At 44.4% G+C, this 16,237-nt stretch overlaps 1 pseudogene; it reads right to left on the minus strand.

Moving 5' to 3' along the window:
- Positions 1-7,917: 7,917 nt before the first annotated feature.
- LOC101051174 (ETS-related transcription factor Elf-2-like) lies at positions 7,918-9,504 on the minus strand (annotated as a pseudogene).
- Between the last annotated feature and the right edge of the window lie 6,733 nt (positions 9,505-16,237).

The following is a 16,237-nucleotide window of genomic DNA, read 5'->3' on the forward strand; positions in this document are numbered from 1 at the left end:
CACCTTTGTGTTGGAGGATGGTCCCCTCCATGAGTCCTGTCTCTTGAACCCTGTATCCGACCCATGAGCAGGTCCCGTAGCTCTACCTTCCAGATAGCACCGAAGGCAGCCACCACTGTCAGTCCTACCGCTGCAGCCCGGGCTGGAGACCCAGCTCTCACCTGGGTGCTAAGTGGCGTCCCTGGGTCCTTCCTTGCACCCTTCATTCTAATCCCCACACAGAAGCCTAAGCAATGTAGTTAAAATATGTGTCCGAGCACACCAGCCCACTGCTCAGAACTCTCCAAGGGTTGTGAGCCAAGTAAAGTCTTACACAGGCGACAAGGCCCTCTGTAACCAGATCCTGTTATTTCTGTGACCTCTCTGGCTGTTCCTCTTGCTCAGATCACCCCATTCTGTCCTTCTTGTAACACCTTGAACTTTCCACACATGGTCCCACCACAGGGCCTTTGCACCTGCTGCTCCCTCTGCCTATAAGCCTTATTTTTGAGGTTCATTTCTCATCTTTTCCCAATATTTACTCAAGCATACACCCTCCACCTCCCCCCGTTCCCTTTTCCTGGCTTTATTTTATTTATGTATTTATTCTGAGACAGAGACTTGCTCTTTCGCCCAGGCTGGAGTGCAGCTCACTGCACCCTGTGTCCTGGCTTTATTTTACTTCGTAGCCCCTGCCACCATGTAACAAGCTACCGATTCCACTTATTTACCTTGATTCCTACCCGTTTCCCTCAGCCAGGATGTGAGAATCACAAGGACAGGAATCTGTTTGCTTATTTTGTTCCATGACATATTCTCAGAGCCCAGAACAGTGTCCTGTATATAGTTAGTGCTTAGCAAATCACTGTTACATTCACTGGTGGGATAAATGAATATTGAATGAACCACACGATCAGGCAGGGTACAAGAGCACTGAGGAGCAGGCAAGAGATGCTGAGAACCTGTTGCTTCTGCAGGGCAAGAAGGGCAAGGAGGACAAGGTATTTCTCCATCTATTGGTTAAGAGTAGGCAGAAGCATCCCCCAGCACAGCATTTCTCATCCAGCAGGCTGCCCAGTAGAGGGTCCTGAGATCATTGCAATGGGCTGTGACCACCCATATAAAGAAAACTTTAAAATAAATAGCCAAGTAGGGTGGGGTGTGCCTATAGTCCCAGCTGCTTGGGAGGCCAAGGTGGGAAGGATTGCTTGAGCCTAGGAGTTCTGGGCTGTAGTGTGCTGTGCCCATCAGGTGACACCCATTGGGTGTCCGAACTAAGTTCAGCATCAGAAGCAGGGACCACCAGGCTGCCTAAGGAGGAATGAACAGCCTGCTTTGGAAACAGAGCAGCAGAAACTCCCATGCTCATTAGTGAGGGAATCACACCTGTGAATAGCCACGTCTACCTGGGCAACACAGACCCTGTCTCTTGCAAAATTAAAAACTTAATTTAAAAAAATCCATAAATCAAATAAAAATATTTTTTTTTAATTTAAGGAAATAGAATGTTAAACATTGGATTAAATAATATATAGTAAGGATAAGTATTATTTCAAGAAATTTCTGTTTCCAATCCACGCACACATATATGTGTTAGATTGTAGCAGTGTGAAATGTATTGCTTATTGTAGTTCTCAAAAAAGTCTGGAGGCTCAGTGCAGTGGCTCTCACCTCTAATCCCAGCACTTTAGGAGGCGTAAGCAGGAGGATTGCTTAGGACCAGGAGTTCAAGGCCAGCCTGGGGAACATAATGAGACCCCCGCCCCCATTTCTAAAAAACAATGTTTTAAAATTAACCAGGCATGGTGTGTGTGCCTGTAATCTCAGCTTCTTGGGAGGCTGAGGCAGGAGGATTGCTTGCGCCCAGGATGTTGAGGCTATATTGAGCCATGATTGCACCACTATACTCCAGCCTGAACGACAGAGTGAGAACCTATCTCAAAAAAATAAAAAAAAAAATTAAAAAAGGTTCTCTATTCCCTGATTCCCTGTGACCAAAAGACTTTAGGAGTTTAAAGTATTTTCTGGTTTGAATCATGATTACAACTTTTGTTATTGTATGCAACTAATGAAAACAGCATAAATGTTATAAATATTGATTTAAAAATTGTTACTAGATGCAAGGAGGAAATTTTTATTGGAAATGTATCACTTGCATGATGAGTTTTCTCTCTTTCTCTCTCTCTCTTTTTTTTTTTAATTTGGGATCTCATGCTGTCATGCTGCTAGCATGCAGTAATATGATTATGGCTCATTGTAGGACTCCTGGCCTCAAGTGAGCCTCCTGCCTCAGTCTCCCAAGTCACTGTGACTACAGGTATATGTCACCACACTCTATTTTTTTGTAGAGATAGGGTCTTGCTGTGTTGCTCAGGCTGATCTCAAACTCCTGGTCTCAATTGATCCTCCCAACGTGCTGGGATTACAGGTGTGAGCTGCCGCACCCAGTTGGAATTTTCTCATTTTAAAATGTAACAGGATAAAGATGCCACTGCCAGAATGCAACATAGTTTGGAATTAATTCTTTTCCTACCATCTTGTGCTTTGTAGACATAACTTCTGGAAAACTTCATCACAAAATTAAGCTGATGGGAATGCAAAAGTTTTGATATAGATATGTCAGTCAATTACCCAATTATTTCTTCATTATATTTCCCAGATCATCCAGGTCTTCACAGGACTCCTCCCCAAGAACAATACCTCCTTTGACAATAGTTGGAGATGTCAGAGACGAGATCATTCCTCAGTCCTGAATGTAGTGGTGTGTCTGTGGCACCAGCTACTCAGGAGGCAGAGGCAGGAGGACTGCTTGAGCCCAGGAGGTTGAGGCTGTAGTGAGCTTTAATCCGTACCACTGCATTCCAGCCTGGGTGACAGGGCAAGACACTTTCTTGAAAAAAAAAAAAAAAAAAAAAAAATCTTAACTAAAAAAAAATTTAAGGGGCTGGGCCTTTCTGGTGCTCCCACTGTGTGTACTGATGTACGGTGAGCTTGTGTTCAACATTTCTCCAGGGCTCTGCTTATTTTTCTTCATTTTTTCTTTCTGTTCTTCAGGCTGCATAATTTCTACCTATCCTATATATCTACCTTCAAAGTTTGTGGATTCTTTTTTTTTTTTTTTTAACAACTCAAATCTCCTGTTGAGCATTTCTAGTGATTTTTAAATTTTTGTTGTGCTTTTCAACCCCAAATTCCCATTTGGCTCTTTTTTGTAATTATTCTCTTTCATGATGTTCTCTATAGATGAGTCATTGCTATCAAGCCCTTTCTAAATTCTTCACAGCTGGTTTCTTTAGTTCTCTGAACACATTTACAATCCTACTTTGGGCACATCCCTGCTTAGTCTGACATCCGAGCCCCCTCAAAGGCAGTTTCCATTGCCTTGTTTTTCCTGGGTATCGGCCATTCTTTGTTTCTTTGCAAGCCTCATATTTTGTTGAAAAATGGACATTAAATAGTACCTTGTCTGATATATTTCTGTTGAAACCCTAAAAAACAAAAAAAAATAGTACCTTGTCATAACTCTGGATACTGACATCCCATGTGGTGGCTTGATTTCTTGTCATTTTGGTTCTTTACTTGATTAGCAACAATCTGTGTTTACTTGATTAGCGACAATCTGGGCTAAATCTGTGAAGCCTTGTTTTCCTTGCAGTATGATGTCCCTGCTCAGATATTATCCCCTTGATTATGTCTTGTACCCTGGCATCCTAGGGTTCACCCTGGGCCTGAATAAGCCACTTACTATCAAAGACTGTGCTTAAGCTGCTTGGCCAATTAGATTTTCACCTTCAGCTCTGGGTCTGTGTGTGGTTGGAGACTGCTTTCACTGCTCAGAGAGTTCATGATTTTGCCCTGCCTTTAGCCAGGGTCTGGTAGCTCAGAGTTTCTCTTTCCTGGAGAGGTGTAGCTTTGGGCATATGCACAGTGTTCCAAATGACCAGGGATAAGTATGATTTTATTTTTAGACCTGGCTTCCTAGGAGTCAGCCTTGGGTCAGAGTACTGTTGCTGAGCTAGTGTGTGGTCAGAGGCTATGCTCAAGTCCCTGGAATCAGAAAGGCTCAAGGCCTCTTAATGATGGGTCTTCTATTACTAAGCCTGGAAGCTCCTTCCAATGAGCTGGAGTAGAGTGACCAAGCCCCCGTATTCTTTGTCCCCTACAAATGGAGTCTATGTGACAAGGGAAGCCTCAGTCCTCCATGCTGAGCCCACAGGTAGCACTTCCACAATGCAAGCCTGAGGAAGACCGAGATGCAGATGACCCACCCCCACTGGTGTGAAGCTGGAGCTTGGACTGGGAGCTGCTGGGAGAGGGAGTCCCCACCACCCAGGGCTGATGGAAAGGCCATGGGGTTGCAAGTCCTGGCTCAAACGCCATAGACTCTTGCTATTTTGAGGTGTAGCGGATATCATTGCATTCAGCTGCTAGCAGCAGAATCTTGACTGCCAGTGACCTAACCAGATACTGACTTTTTTGTGTCAGACAACAACGGAGGGGTGGGGGAGCGGTGAAGGGGGACGATGCCTCAGCTGTGCCATTGGAAACCCAGACTACTTCTTTTTATTCTGCCATGCTTAGAGTGGAGGCCTTCAGTCTTAGATTTATCATCTCATGGTAGGAAAGTGGCTGCTACATCTCCAGGTCTCACATTTGCATTCCAAGAAAGAGAAAAAAAGAATGAATGCGGCTCAAAGACGTTTTACCCAGTATAGCGTCACTGCTGTATCTAGGAAGGGGCAACTCTCTCAGAGACTTCTGTTCTTAGCTCATCAACCAGGGCTGTACCACGTGGTGACTCCTCCAGGGAAGAGCAATCAAGTATTTTTAGTACTTTGTATGAGACTTTGTATGTTTTCTTGAATGATGGTTTTCCCTTTGCTGTTTGCCCTTAGAACAATTACTAGAGGTTTTACATGGTTGTTGCTTTATGTTTTACCTTTTAATTAATTTTCTCCAGTTAAATGGTTGCTTTGCTAAGGAGGCGGCGGTTGGGGGCGCTGCCCTTCTGGAAGTCCTGCCCCTGGGCCTTTTGTGCAATCCACAGCAAGTTCATACTGTGTGAAAGTGGCTTTCTGTGTGAAACTGAAGGGCCAGCCAGCTACCTTTCAGCGGGCACCTGTTCAGTGGGGCACTCCCAAACTCAAATCTCCTGGGCCTGACACAAAGAGGAGCCAGAGGAGAATGAGGAGGCATGGAGCACAGAGCTCTTGCTCAGGGGTGGTGGGGCCCAGTGGTGAAGAATTCAGTCCCAGACAACAAATGTTTACTGATGGAGTTCCCCACTTCAGATCTGATGCACAGCCTGTTTCCTTCCAAGAGACCTGAGGACAAAGTGAGTGGAGTTTTGCTTATTCTGTCCTATGCTATATCCCCAGAGCAAGGGCTCGAACTCGACTCCGTGGCAAGTTGGATGGAGCACCACAGTTGCAGCCACACGTGAGGTCATAACACTGGCGGAGCTCCTTGAGAAAGCTGCCTTCTCCCCCACAGTGCACTCTTGCCTCAGTGCCTCCTGTGTAGGAGGAGAGCCAGGCAGAGGGGACGCTTCTGCCTGCATCCCAGGAGATGGGCTTGAACTGCATGGGTCCACTTAGATGTGGATTCTCTTCCACCTTGGCCACCCCTGAGACAGCAAAACCAACCCCTCCTCTTCTTCCTCCTTCTCAGCCTACTCCACGTGAAGACGAAGAGGATGAACACCTTTGTGATGATCCACTTCCATTTCATGAACAGTAAATGTGTTTTTTCTTCCTTATGATTTTCTTAATACCATTTTCTTTTCTCCAGCTTACTTTAAGAAAACAGTACATAATACACACACAAAATATGTGTTCATAGACTGTTTATGTTATCGGTACGGCATTTGGGCGACAGCAAGCTATTGATAGGGGAGCCGAAAGTTGCACTCAGATTTTCAACTGTGCAGGGGTCAGTGCCTCTGCCCCCAACATCGTTCAAGGGTCACCTGAATATCCATTTTATTTTTTTAATGTTGATTTTTATGTCAATACTTTTGGGGAACAGGTGATTTTTTGTTACATGGATAAATTCTTTCGTGGCGATTTCTGAGATTTTGGTGTACCCATCACCTGAGTTGTGTACACTGTACCAAATATGTAGTCTTTTATCCCTTACCCCCCTTCCCACCCTTCCTTCCAAGTCCCCAGAGCCCATTATATCACTCTTATGTATTTGCATCCTCATAGTTTAGCCCCACGAATAAGTGAGAACATATGATATTTTCTTTCCCATTCCTGAGTTACTTCACTTAGAATAATGGCCTCCAGCTCCATCCCCAAGTTACTGCAAAAGACATTATTTCATTCCTTTTTATGACTGAGTAGTATGCCATGATGTATATATACCAGATTTTCCTTATTCACTCATTGGCTGATGGACCCACAGGTTGGTTCATATCTTTGCAATTGCGAATTGTGTATCTACTTTATTTTTATTAGTTTAATTTCATTTCTATATTTCAGAAAACCTACTTGAATACACTTTGAAATGAGAATCCAACAAAATAGAACAGACTTCAAATGTTGAATACACAAACTATTACAGTTCAAATCTGAACACTGGTACTTTCCCTCACAAACTTCAACTAAAACACAAAATAAAAGAAAAGAAAACTCCAGGAGCTACGTGACAAAAATTCATGCTGAGCCTGAACTTCCAGGTTACCCTACCCACTGGAAACTATATAGGCTCTTATAGTAGAACTGAAGCTGATATTTCTGCACAAATGCCAGGGCTCAGTGAGTGACACAAACACATTACAGCAGAAGGCCAGGGCCAACTGTTAATTTACCCACAATTAAAAAACTGACAGACTTAAACTACCACATAAAATGTTACATGTAAATTCTATAACAATACTGTGCTAGATACAAGATTTTTTTTTTTATTTTCATTTAATAAAAAAAGCTTTAGGCTGGGCGCGGTGGCTCACACCTGTAATCCCAACACATTGGGAGGCTGAAGCAGGTGGATCACCTGAGGTCAGGAGTTGGAGACCAGCCTGGTCAACATAGTGAAACCCCATCTCTACTAAAGATACAAAAAATTAGCTCGCCGTGGTGGCATGTGCCTGTAATCCCAGCTACTTGGGAGGCTGAGGCAGGAGAATCGCTCGAACCTGGGAGGTGGAGGTTGCAGTGAGCCGAGATTGTGCCACTGCACTCCAGCCTGGGCAACAAGAGCGAGACTCCATGTCAAAAATGAATGAATGAATGAATGAATGAATGAAAATTAAAAGGCTTTACACAAACAAGCCATTAGCTTATTTCAAGAAAGAAAACGGAAAATTAGTGTAGGGCCTTGGTTTTAAATCAGCTTAAGCTATATTATATATATATATATATATATATATATATATATATATATATATATATATTTTATCACATTGGATCTTTTTTTGCAATCCTCTTAAGTTTTTAGATCCATTCTTCAATTCATATTCTAAAATACATAATTAGCAGAGTCTTCACATAGCACCAGTTGCGTACTGTGTGAACACAGTAATAATTACTGGTACACACAGAAGATGCATCAAAAATTGCTATATGTAACGATGAGATCACCCATCCCTCCCTCCCCACTGAAAACTATATAACCTCTTACAGAATCTTAGTGTTCCAAGTCAGTGTAACTTGATATCCTAGGGAGCTGCTTGGTCCCTTTCAATCCTTTTTCTTAGAGATGGGTTCAGTTATTTTCCTACTGGAAAATGCAGTTTTCTGTCAGATCTCACTACATAGTTTATTTCCCACTGAAACATGGGACACGTCATTTATTTCCAGTAAGCTTGATTGTTTTCTTATATGCATTAAAAATGTTTTAAAGTCTTCTCTGACTTTTCTTGATGATTTCCCTTGCCAGTGTTTATGTCATTTCTGCCACTAACAGCCTGCGGTCTGCAGTGGAACTGCTATTTTATTTCTCGCATGTCACTAGTCCTTCTGCTTTCATAGTTACAGGAAGGGCAACAGCTGAAGGCATACTGACACCTACTACGTGGGTCACTGTCTTATTTCCATCTGCCAGTTTTTCTTCTACCAACTGCAAGGTTTCCACGACATGTTCTTGCTTTTTTGCCACTGCTTCTGATTTAACCTCTGGCCCCTTTATGACTGCGCTGGTAACTCGAGGAGAAGTCAGGCCAGATGCCTGCTGAGTTGGCACTGATAGTCTCATTACAGGTATACCATGGGCTACAGGGGTAACTGCTCTCATAGCCAACAGGGTTCCGACAATGTGAATGCTTCCTGACCCAGTCAGATTTGACTTTGTCTGCAGTTGACACAGTGCAAGCTGCATAGCTGAGATGGTAATAATTTTGGCAGGCTGCATGGTGATTTTGTTTCCATTTTCAGTAGAAGCTGGCATCACAATAGGGATTGCCTGAATACCTGCCTTTGGAGAGGTGGCTGTCGTTGGACTAGTGCTGGTTATTAATGGTGCACCTGTATTAAGTGACTGAACTGCCACAGTTGAAATATTCTGACCCAATGATGTCATTACAACAGGTACTTGCATTGCCACGCGAACTGTCCTTGGAGCTGCTGTTGCTGATACAGATGCAGTGGTAGTTGGAAACACGGATGAAGCATTGTGACCAGGAAGTGATATTCACAACTCTAGCTACACCCTTCTCTGCTCTGAAGCAGTTGATAGGGGATGAAAATTGTCCAGCATGAACAGAGGATGCTGCTTTCAGGAGACTTTCTGCAGAGAGCAACACTCGCTCTGATGATTTGTCATCCATAGCTCCTGCTGAATTGTAATTACAGATTTCACTTTTGTCATCATCCATGACCGCTATGTTTTGGGGTATATTTTTGAACTGATATACAAGCCTCTGTCCTTCAATTTTTGTAAGAATTCCCCTTTGGTAATAGAATCTCAAAGCTCACCCCATGGTTTCATCATTCATGTCTGGTTCGTTCTTATGCGTTCCCCAAAGCTTAGAGACAGCTTTTGAATCCACCAGCTTGAACGTGCCTTTTTCTCTCTGAGTCAATTTAATATACTGGGGACAAGTATTTTTTATCTTGAAGTAGATCTAAAAGAAACTTCCACAAATAGGTTGTATTTCCTTTTCCTTCTCTCAGTTTCTTCTTTATCTTAACTCAGGAGACGCATTAGAAAAATTGGTGATTGCTGGATCTTTGGTTTATGGCCAGCTCTCTTCTTTTTCACTGGTTCATGGCTATCTGGTGATGTAGGAATAGGAGAGGTATCCATTGGTTCAGACTCTTCAGCTATCATCTCCTTTAGAGTTTCTGTAATGACATCTGGCCTCACAGCAGCATGGATACATTCTGGAGTTGATTCACAAGGAGGAGCAAGCACTTCCACAGGACTTCTCAATCAGGTAGGGGACTCCATATGAAGCAGGGCTTTGGTGGCTTTGATTGCCTTATCTGTACAGTGTGCATTACTGCTGTGAACAGATGCTTCCACTGCCCAGATAAGCAGATCCAGCTGGTTCGTGGGTCCCTCACGCAGAGACATCACCATGTTTATCCCAGGGCTGGATCTGCTGTTTCACCGTGACTTATATAGCATCCTTCTATAGCAGGCATCAGAAACCATTGACATTTATTATCATCATTTTTTACTATCACCAGGAAACTTGGAAGCAGTCTTTTTTAATTCAGATAAATCGGGTCTAAATGTCTGAAACCCTTTTGCTCAAAGCTCTGCTGAAGTGAAACACGTTTTAAACAGTGTTTCTAAATGACCACTGATCTGGCATTTCCCCAATCAAAGTTTTTTTGTTATTTATTTTTAATTATGTCACATCTATGAAACACAATTTGCCAAAAGCAAGCCCTTCAGCGACCTCTGAGCACTGAGTTCTTACCACACAGGAGGGAGTTCTGTAACAACCGTGAGTGTTTTCCACGATCCCAGAGGTCGGCTCAGTGAAGAAGGCTCCTCTGCAGCACGAGGGGCCCACCAGTCTTGAGGCACAGACGCTACCAGAGCACATCTACACTCAAGTCTGGTGCTCTGGCCAGAAGCAGAGGCGGCCAATTGTACGGAGCTGTACTTAATTAAGTAATAGTTTTATGAGGTGGACGGCAATATCCCAGGGGCCAACTCAAGGCCACAGGATTTATTGAGCTCTAACTGCAAACTGACAGTCCCCAGCATTTCACACAACAGAGCCTATATTACAAGAAAGTTAGTGTGGAGAGAGAATTCTTTCCAGGGAAAGTGAGGAGCCCATTCTTCATTTGCTAGTAGGTTCTCTGCTCCGTGAAGCACCAGCACTTCCAACAGGAGCTTGGGTGGACACCCACAGAAGGAAAGATGGGGAGCCGTAACCCTAAAATGTGCTGGAAGCTTGCCTGGTCAAGAGAGGCAGCAAGTGGCAGGCTCTAAAGAGGAAGCACCTTCAGTGGGATTTCGGTGGGGACAGCTCAGGACAAGACAGATCAGGCAGGGGTGTGATAATTAAGCGTCGTTTCAAGAAGAAGAGGGCCAGAGCCGGTCACTTGTCCCCAAGTGTCATTGTAACTCCACCCCTCCATTGGCCAAATCAGCGCCAGGAAGCAGGAATGAGTGACGCAGGCAGCGGAAGGGGCCATTCACCCCAGGATCTCCATGTCTAGCTGTTTAGCTGTGGGGAACGTTATTGAACGTGGATTTTAAGACACACAAAATACTCTGCCAAAAATCCAAAGAAATACACTCGTAAACTTACAAGTCTACAGATTCTAGCGCATACAGGAGTCAGAAAGTCCATGAGAAGCTGGAAGCATCTGACTTTTTAGATATAATTATTCATCTTTTATGCTATCACCCTGGGTGGCTCTCCCTGCAAGACCATGGGAAGAAAGACTAAACTTACAGCACTTGGAATACTTATAAAAATATGAAGGCTTTGCGTGTTCTCTTTATAAATCTATAACATTGCAACCTGATTCAAAGCAAACACATTACACACACACACACACACACACACACACACACACACAACTGATAGATAAGAAAAAGACTGTAATGAGGGATCATTAGAGATGTTCATGTATTGAAGCCAATGGGTCAAGGCGGAAACCCTCCCCGGCCCTTGTAGGAACTGGTTAGTGCTACGAATGGTGGCCATCCCTTCTAGCTTGCCCAGGGTAGTATCATTTTATCCTACTGCCCCAGGGTCATCATTAACATCATCCCCTTTCAGATTGAAAGGCGTCCTGTAACCACAGAACTAGTTCAAATCGATATTCAACCCTGTCAGTAACAAAAGCTAATGAAATGCGAACTGTTTCTCAGCACAACAAACAGCCAGATTGCAAGTCATATAACCCGAGTGTGCCAGATGAACTGAGCAAGCCCTATCCATGCTGACCAGAACATAAAAGCCAAGCACAGGTGGAACCGAAATACTCAGATTACAAAACAGAGAACAAATTAAGAAGCAAGAGGTGCCCTGTTTTGTTGCTGTACAGACTTTAGAGCCAAGGGCCTGTCACGCCTCTTTGTATGACCCAATCGGATCCCACCTTGCGGCATCTTTCTGTCTCCCCCGTAGTTAGCCTCTGCCTATAAAACCTGCCCCCAGACTTTGGCTGGAGGAGACAGATTTGAGTGTCATCTCCGGTCTCTTTGCCAGTCCACTCGCAATAACACTTTTTATTTTCTCAAAAGCCCATGCCCCAGCATTGGTGTCTTTGCATGTTGGGAAGCAAGCCCGTTTCTTGGTGACGATCCCAGCAGTGATCTAGAGCTGGGAATCAGAATTGAAGCTCTGACAGTGTCTCCTCCAGGTGAAGGCTCCAGCAATGATCACCAGCCTGGCGCCCTCGACTGGTCTTGGTTCCAAAGCAGGCAGCGGTGATTAACAGTCCGAGGCATACTTGAGGCCCCAAGCCATGTCAGCTCCTGTGCTGGCCTGAGTAGCTGTGTGTGCCCCATGTGACGGTGGGGTCAGCCATGCAACCTTCCTGGCATCTGCTCCAGGCCCACCAGGATGGATGGCATCATGGTGATGGGAGGAAGCACTTCCTGCTTTGTGACCTGGAGGTCAAGACGGTGCTCTTTCTCAGCCCAGCTAAGGAGTCCTCTTTAACCTTGCAACAGCTCTCAGCCTACTTGGTTGTCATGAAAACCCAAACCAAAGATCTCTTTTTCTTATTAGGATCCCATCACAATTCTGGCATCTGAGGGAGAAACTTTGGGAATCAAGTTTCCCAGAAATCCTGAAGAGCTGAGCATGGCTCATATTTCCATATGAGCAGAGCTCAGTGTGCATGACCCCTGCAGGGTCCTCTACACATAACATACCATGGGCATCAAACAAGACATTGCCTTCTGCAGGTATAGAAGATCTCTAACTTTTCTGCAATGTTTTCCCAGGGCAGGAGTTGTCAGACCACATGCTTCCTATTGCAATCACTACCAAGCTGGCCCTGAATTGGGGACCCAGATATTTCAAAGCTGCAGTCCCTTTCTCAGTCTTTATGGGTGGAGTGGTCCCTCTGCAGTGGAGCAATGGATGGGACCAGTTTTTAAAGTCAGATAGAACAATATCTGGATCCTAGCTATATGACCTTGGGTATCTTATTTAACTTCTTCAAACATTCATAAAATCATAATATTAGATACAGCAGAATGAACTGCTGCAACAAAGAGACCAGTGAAATTCAGGAGCTTAACAAACAAGGAAGGCTGGGTGAGGTGGTTCATGCCTGTAATCCCAGCACTTTGGGAGGCCAAGGTGGAAGGATCGCTTGAGGCTGGGAGTTGGAGACCAGCCTGGGCTACATAGAGAGACCTGTCTCTATTAAAAATAAATAAATAACCAGGCATCATGGTGATGTGCACCTGCAGTCCCAATTGACTTAGAAGGCTGAGGCATTTTCTGTCACAAAGGTGATACTTCCTTCCCCTGAGGCTGTTGCAACAGGTAGGTAGATTAAATGTGCGCAGTATATACTGGTATTCAGGAAATGGGAACTCTTCCTCTTTCTATTTCTAACATGCTGTTGTCTGATCTTAAGTCTGCAAATACCCTCCCTATGCTGGTAATTTCCAAAATTACGTGACTAGCTCTAGATTCTCCCCTGAGCTCCAGATCCAAATATCCAACTGGCCTCTTGTCATACTTACTTGGATATTTAATAAACATCTCAAATTTAGTATGTATGTATGTTGAAATTTATCAAGTCATGCATTTGGAGTATGTATAATTTATTGTGTGTCAATTATACCTCGATGAAATGGTTTTGAAATAATAGTATGAACAAAAAGGAGCACTTGCTTTTCCCCCAAAGGTGAACCTTCCCCAGTTGCCACCACCTCAGCAAATGGCACCACACATTGCCCAGTTCAAAACCTGAGGCTTCCTCCTTGGGTTCTGTCCCGTCCTCACTCCCACATTCAACCCACGGCAGTCCTGTCTGTGCAGCATCGCAGGCCACCTGCTTCTCCCCACTCACTGCCATGGCCCTGGCCTGGGCTGCCAGCCTCTGTGCTTGGTTCCTGCAACAGCCTGCCTGCTGGGCCCCTGTCTCTACACTCACAGCCTTCCAGTCCCATCTCTGTGTGTGTATGTGGTAAGATCGAAACAGTATCAAATGTACTGTCTTAGCCATGTTTAATAAGACAGTTCAGGGCCATTAAGCACGTTCACTCAGTTGCGCAACCATCACCACCATTCATCTCCAGGACTTTCCATCTCCCCAGATGGAAACTCTGTCATCATGATACCAGCTCGCCATTCCCTTCACTCCAGCACCTGGCAGCCACTGCTCTGCTTTGTCTCTATGAATTTGACAACTCTGGGTACCTCACATGAGCGGGATCATACAGCATTTGTCCTTTGGTGTCTGGCATATTTCAGTGAGCATGATGTTCGTGCCTGTTGTAGTATGTGTCCGAATGTCTTTTTTCTGAAGACTAATATTCCATTGTGTGGATAGATCACATTTTGTTTGCTCATTCATCTGTCAATGGACACAATTGGGTTGTTTCTACCTCTTGGCTATCATGAATAACACTGCTATAAACATGGCAGGTAAGTATCTGTTCAAGCCCCTGCTTTCAGATTTTTTGAGTATCCTGAGAAGTGGAATTGCTGGATCATATGGTATCGTTCCAGGCTTAATTTTTTGAGGAACTACCATTCAGTTTCCCAACCACAGCTGCCCCATGTTACATTCCTACCCACACTGCACAAGAGTCCCAGTTACTCTGCACCTTCACCAACACTTGTTATTATTATTTTTTGGTGGTAGCCATCTTGATGGGTATGAAATGGGATCTTATCGAGGCTTTGCTGTTTTTTTCCCTAATGATTGGTGATGTTGAGCATTTCTTCATATGCTTATTGGCCATCTGTATATCTTCTTTGGAGAAATTTCTAGTCAAGTTCTTTTATCATTTTTCAGTTGATTTCTTGCTGAGTTTTAGGCTTATCTTTTGAAGTATAAATCAGATCTAGTTGTCTCCCACTTTACCCCCCATCACGGCTTTCTACTGCATTGGAATGCAATTCAGTCTCCTCCTCTCCTTACTAGCTACCTCCAAACCACCTCTCAGCACTGCCCTGCTGGCTCCCTGAGTAACCCCCAGGGACTCCGTTCTTTTCAGAGGCACCAAGTTCTTTCCCAGCTCTCCCTCCCAGCCCTGACCATCACCGCACAGAGAGGTCTTCCCTGACAGCCTGAGCTACCTGCCTTAAGAGAAGGCCTGGCGTCATTCTCAATGCGTCATCTTATTCATCACGACCTTACAATCTTGGTTACTTATTTTGCTCTTTCACACCATCTCCCTCTTCACATAGCTCCTCAGTGCAGGTGTCTTGCCTGTCTCGCTGCTCATGATACCTGGTGTCTGCTCACAGCAGGCTGAAATTAAGTATGCCTTAAATGAATGACATAATCTACTACTCTCCCGTCACTATCACCACTACTTTGGCTCCTACCATTTCTACTATCGATTGAGGATCTCTATGTGCTAGGCACTGTGCTGGGCAACTTCAAATGCATTAATTAATACCCTCAAAAACTCTGAAAATCAGGCTTAGGTGTGCTTATTCCACAGATATGCCTCAAGTTATTCAGAAGCACGTCCAAGGTGGCCCAGTCTAAAATAGCAGAAAAATCCAAATCTTTCCACCTCCAGAGCTCATAGCTTCGTTTGACGCAGGAGCTCAAAACTGGCTTTCTATTGTTTCATGCAAAAGGAAAACTGATCAAGGAGATAGCAGAGGTCACCTTTAAACTGCCCGTTGTGAAAAGCTCTGGAAATAAATGCTTACACCTGTGAGGACAGCTTGACACTCTTCCTCCCTGTGTCCCCCTCCCTTAACCAACTCATCTGAACCTCTTCTTCCCAACTCAAGCCCTGCCTCCTCCTCCAGGAAGCCCACCCAGCTCATGGGTTCCCTCTCAGCCCATAGTGCTTTCTCCTTCCTTGGAGCCCCGTGAACCCCCAAGCCAAAGCTGCCCAGCTCGTCTCAGCATGGTCCTGATTGCCTGACCAGCCACAGGGCTTAGCCTCGGCCCCCTCACCAGACTACAGACCTGAAAAGGCAAGAAACTCTTCCATATAAAGCCAAGGAAAGACCAGAAAGCAGAAGGAAGGGAGACCAGATTTGACTGGACCACCTCTCCAACAGACCCGCACTCAGCGAAAACTTCCTCACTGGTCTGTGCACGCAATGGGATGTTACTCTGCTTTAGGAAAAAAATCAGTCAGAACTCCTGTGCTGATCAGTAGTGGGATTGTGCCTGTGAACAGCCACTGTGCTCCAGCTGGGGCAACATAGCAAGACCCCATCTCTAAAATAAAAAAGGAAGGGAATTCAGTCACATGCTATGCATGAATGAACCACGAGGATGTGATGCAAAGTGGAATAAACCAGATACGAGGGACAGATACTGTATCAGTCCACTCCAGGTTCCTAGAGTGGTCAAATCTACAGAAGCAGAAAGTAGAGTAGAGCTTGCCAGAGGCTGGAGAAGGGCAGGTGGCAAGTTGGGGTTTAATGGGTGGAGTTTCTGCTTGGGAAGAGGAGACGGCCCTGATACAAATGTACTTAATCCCACTGCACTGCATACTTAAAAATGGTTAAAAGAGTGATGTTTATGGTATTTTACCACACAAATAACATACTTATGTGTGTATCTGCATAATATGTAAATATAAATATATATTACATTTATGTATAAATTATTTATTTATTTATTTATTTATTTTGAGACAGAGTTTCGCTCTTGTTACCCAGGCTGGAGTGCAATGG

Source organism: Saimiri boliviensis, chromosome 4 (assembly GCF_048565385.1).
Source record: "Saimiri boliviensis isolate mSaiBol1 chromosome 4, mSaiBol1.pri, whole genome shotgun sequence".
NCBI lineage: Eukaryota > Metazoa > Chordata > Mammalia > Primates > Cebidae > Saimiri > Saimiri boliviensis.